This window comes from Perognathus longimembris, chromosome 5, assembly GCF_023159225.1.
Source record: "Perognathus longimembris pacificus isolate PPM17 chromosome 5, ASM2315922v1, whole genome shotgun sequence".
Taxonomy (NCBI): Eukaryota; Metazoa; Chordata; class Mammalia; order Rodentia; family Heteromyidae; genus Perognathus; species Perognathus longimembris.
This window is the reverse complement of record NC_063165.1, coordinates 24,825,002-24,830,483: the sequence shown is the minus strand read 5'-3', so window position 1 is coordinate 24,830,483 and position 5,482 is coordinate 24,825,002.

Below are 5,482 nucleotides of genomic sequence, written 5' to 3'. Positions count from 1 at the left end.
TCATTTAGCTTCAGTATAAATAAAACCAAAGTAGATCCATTGTATTTCTTTCTTGACAAACTTAAATAAAATAGCTTTTTTTTTTTTACCATTGGTGTTTATCCCAGTGTAAGAGGAATAAAAATATTTATTGACAAAAAGTAATGTCACTTTCTCACAATTGCTATCTAGCACACGTTTAATGTAAAATCTTGCATTAAATGGGCAGTAAATATTTCAATACAGATATTTAATACATTACATTATATTTACAAAAGAAACTCAAGCCACAATCCCCATATAGAACGTGGCAAATGAAGTCATTTGAGGAAACTATCCCTAAAATCAAACAATGGTAGTTTGCACAAACAACTTGTCTAAAATCAAAATAGTACAATTCTAAATACCTGCAGATTTCTCAGGTAATTAAATGGAGGAATGTCAAAATATCTCATGGTAATATGTAAGTTATTGACAGATGACACTGAAAAGAAAAATAAACAGTAGGTTGGAGATATTTCAGTTCAAAACCTTTTCATTGCAACATATCTTTTTTTCTCTCTCACCTTCTTCTTTAAAAGTAAACTACAATTTTGGTATCTTTTGCAGGTGTAATTCAATATAGCCGTTCTCATTTGATACTAAATATCACTGACTTACCTTTCCCTGTCTATACTTTGCATAAAATCACAAAAGAAATAAGTGATGATTTCCCCAAATGGTAATAATATCCACAAGTTAATTCTCTTGAGTTGTTTTTCAAGCCCGTGTCATCTATATGACAGTGTTTCCAGTTTCATGTACCCAATTTATATAATTCTAGGTAAAAGACAGTCATTACAACTACTGAACTTTTGAGAAACTTGATTTTCATTTTGACTGTAGCTACTCATTTATTTGTACCTCAAACAAAATAGCCTTGACAATATTTTCCATAAAATTAACTGTAGTATAACTTTGGTCATTAGAAAAATCATTACAAGTATAAAATCAAAAGACATGTGATAACAAGTTTAAAAAAACTCACAATGATTGAGTGCCTGGTGAGGACAAAATGACAAGCACAAAACTGTCAGAACTGCTGTTTTATATATAAGAATACACACAGGACCGGGGAGTGCAAATATTTCTATGCTGGTGACATTAAATATTTTATAGGAAAGAGCTTATGCAGTGATTATTTAGTGGGGTGAAATCAGTAAGTAAATTTTTATATGAACAAGTAGAATTTGAACTCAGTCCCTTGTGAAATAAAAAACAAAGTTGATTTGCTTAGGGGTAACATAGTCTGTTTCTCAGTCATTTCTAAAGAGTTAATTCCCCTCTTCTAGGACTAACAAATTGCCTAGAGAGACAAAAGGGTAACAAAAAACAACATATGGGAAATATCTTTCATTTTTATATATTGATTCACCTTCCACCCTTTTCTAACCTGCTTTGTGTCCCATGAGGCTAACATACTAGCTCAGTGGGATCCCTTGTGAGTTGATAGTCTGCTGTGCTGACTGGGTACACAGAAAAGAGAACAGCGAAGGCAAAGAGAGTGTAGTAATTTCTGGGAGTGAGATCTTAGCTGTGTCCATCAAACAAAGTTTGTAGCCATCATTAACTAAGCCTTTCATGGGACTTTGTCCTTGGCTCCAGCACTCATATCACCTCCATAATGCATCTTTCTCCATTGTATAAAAGGACCCAACAGTTACTAGCACTGGGTACATTACTTCTCCTTCTGTTTCATTTATATGTCTATATCTCTATAAATAGTCAAAATAACTAATTTTAGTAATCCATCTGTTTCCACTGTAACTTAGATGCTGTATAGATATTTTAGATATTTTTATTTGTTGTGAGGTGTGTGGGGGGAGGGGGCTTCCTGGGGCTTAAATGTGGGGACTAGGGACTGTTCCTGATCTTTTGTGCTCAGGGCTCAAAGTACTCTACAACTTAAATTACAGCTCTATTCCAGCTTTTGGGTGGATAATCTGAAATGAATCCCATGGACTTTCCTGCTCAGGCTTGTTTCAGTCTGTGAGCATCAGATATCAGCCTCCTGAGAATTGAGGATTACAGGGTGAACCACAGGCACACAGTTTAATATTCAGATTTGTAAGGTGGGATTTGCCTCAGTTAGTAGTTGAAAGTGTACTCATCATCCTCCTTCCTCATCCATCTCGTTGATTACCTGCATGCACCACCATGGCCAGCTTGAAAGTGTATAACAGAGAAATTAATACATAAATGGAGGACAAAAGAGAATTAGGTAGAGATGATACCAAAGACTTATCTAGAAAGGAAATGTAAGGGCTGTGAATGTAGTTTTCTTCCTCTGTTATGAAAGAATAAAATAGATATACAAGTATAAACACAGATATATGAATTAAATAGAAAGTCAAAGGAAGCCAAGAAAATCATATTCAAATGGTTTTATTTGTACAGTTAATTAGAGTACACTGTAACTTTTTTTTAACCTATTGGAAGAGCAGATGATAGGCACAGAAGTTAAGGGGGATGAGAATGATTTTGATTAGCAATGTGAAGTCAATTATCGACAGTAAAAAAAATAATAAACAGCTAAAAATGGAAACCTCCAACAGATATCTATCATAGTTTATATGGCTTATCATTGCCTCTAGCTGTGAGGAGAAATGCTGACAAGGATCAGCCACAGGAAACAGTGAAGGATGAGAACAAGAGAACAAGGACGTGAGGATGCCTTTAGAGAATGCAGTGGGATTGTTTCACCATAAAATTTACGTAATCTCACATAGGAACTTAAAGTAGGAAAGGTTGAGTGAGAAAGCTATTTGCTTTTCAAAGGTGAAATAAGAGGAAGTGATACTGAGATGAATAGTCGCAAACTACATCTTGTTGCTTAAGGTGTTTGATGCACAGTAGTGTCAGAAATCAGAATTTCCCAGGAGATTACCTATAGTTGGTGACTGTTCAAGTAGACTAGAGTAAAATGTGCGGACATTCAGGGAAGTTAAAATGTGAAATCTCCAGTTTATTAAAGACTGTAGCTTGATGCCTGCTGTGGAACGAGTGTGAATGGGTCAAATAATCTCATTAACGTACCCACTTGAATCTTGCAGATGATCGTAAGTAAAAGGGAGTGAGATTGGAGTCATGGATCAGTTGGTAGAACAGGAGCCAATGAGCAAAATTGTCAGGTACTGAGTTTGAGTCCCAGTTTTGAACAAAAATGAAAAAAAATGAGGGAATGTGAATAATATATCAGCATCATTTTTTTTTTTAATAAGAACAAGCCTCATGAGCAGATTTAAGGTTAGGTTTCATGACAATAAAAGGTTTTCAGAGAAGCAACCATCACAGTTTAAAGAGAACTGAGCAGGTTGAAAAGAATAAGAGTCTGGATATTTTATCATGACAATCCCCAAAATAGGAAATTACCAAATATTACTAGTAAGTAATTATTGCACTTCAAAATCACAATAGTGAGAAACCCACTTCCCATTGTTTGGTTGTGTTTTTTATTTGTTTTGTGCTTCATCAGTAGCCTATTATCCTAAAGGTAGGCTCTGTGGTGTCAGTAGTACTACAGATGGCTGCAGGACTGGGGGATATGGAAAGTGAGTGTGAAATTTGTCTGTGGTGACACTATACACGGTAAGCATACAGTGCTTGACAAAATGGCTATGGTGGTTCGAGAACTGATTGCTTCATGGTTTAAGCCCTAGTCTTGCTGACAGTCTCCTGACTCCAGGAAAGGCTGGGAGGTCTTTGGGCATCCTCTTCCTACTGGATCTGAACAAACCATACAAGGGAGAAGGTGCTTTTGACCTATTACTATATACAATCTAAGTACTTCCAGTTCTATATTGCTCCATTGTCCCTAGCTTGGTTAGGGTCACATGATTATCAGTTGGCACAGGATGAGATTCCTATCAAACAGGGTTTAACAACAGCCATGCCTCCTAGAGCTCTTTGTTTCTTCCAGTGCCTAAGTCCAGCAGAATTACATTACAATCCAGAGTGAATGCTACAATTATGTCTAGCCTAATGGGTAAAATGAGTAAAGGTTGGTACAGAGCAAATCACCACGTGAATGGCCTTGGCCACATCAAGTGTATACAAGCTGTATACAGGATGAATATCCCCTTTCTTACTTGCTCAAATTTACCAAAACAAATCAAGAAAACATATATTTTGTCCTTCCAAGTAGAGATGATTTAAGAAAATCTTATGAACAAGACCATTGCTCCAACAGAGGAAATACATAACAGAAAATAGAAATGTACTGTGCTTTTCTCCTACATTTTTTTAATTTGTATTGATGAAATGATGAGTATGAATAATTTAGTCAATAAAGACTCAAAATGCTTATACTGCAGTTGATTTGTTGCTATAAAATATTTGGAAAACTAGTAAAACAGCAAAATATTCCAAACCAAATTCAACTTCAGTGCCAAAAGAGTAAGAGAAAAAAAAACAATCCTCAGTTATTTCATTAAAAGTCCTAAAATATTATCTGTCCTTCAGAGAGGGCCTGAGCCTGAAGTGGTAGAACAGAGTGCTAGCCTTGTGTGAAAAAGCTCAGAAACAGCACCCAATTCCTTAGTTAAGTGCCAGGACCAGCACCAAAAACTAAAAACAAAGCAAAATAGAAAACTTCCTTGAGTATGACACCTGGTATGTGTTTTACTAGCATGACTGATGCCTCCTTTGGTAAGAAACTGAATTTAGGGAAATGTTTCCCAACACATACTTGTATGTTAGTGTAATAAACATAGTTAATAACCATAGTAATGACATCAAATTTAAAACCTGCCTCTGCAATATGTCATTTGTGTAGATTTGACAACATGTCTAACTTTTCTGATATCACAATTTTACATGTGTGGTGTAGAAATAATACCTGATTCAGACAACCCTGGGGAAGATTTTAAAATTAACCTATTCCCTCTTGCAAACCACAGATTCAATGCCATATATTTCTTTATCTCAGTCTCCTTTAAAAAGGTATTATTATCTTAATAGCGTAATAGAAACATGATATGAAGAAGAAAAATATTCAATGATTTCATACATACACTAAATCTTTTTATAGAATTGAAATTGTAAGCAAATGATTTTATTATTAAGAATTATGGTCAAGTTAAAACAATGTAATAAAATGTCAGCAGATCTGGATTCAAAACCTATTTGTCACTGATGTACTGTACTATACTGAGGGTTATTAATAACCTATTCTAATATTGATAATACACAATGTTACTTAGAGAAGGCCAAATTGTTTACGAAAAACTCTTTAAACATCTTATATTCTGATTTTCAAATATAAGAAATCCATCTTCATAAAGAAGGTTTTTGGTCATTTTTAAATTTAGAAATTCTAAAAATAAAATGTACTACAAACTATAAAGCAAAATAGGCATGATTATTAAAAGACAGTGATATATTATGGCATAAATGATTCCAATAAGACTATATACCTTTATAAAACCCATTAACAATAGTGCTACAAAAGCATCACATGAATAAA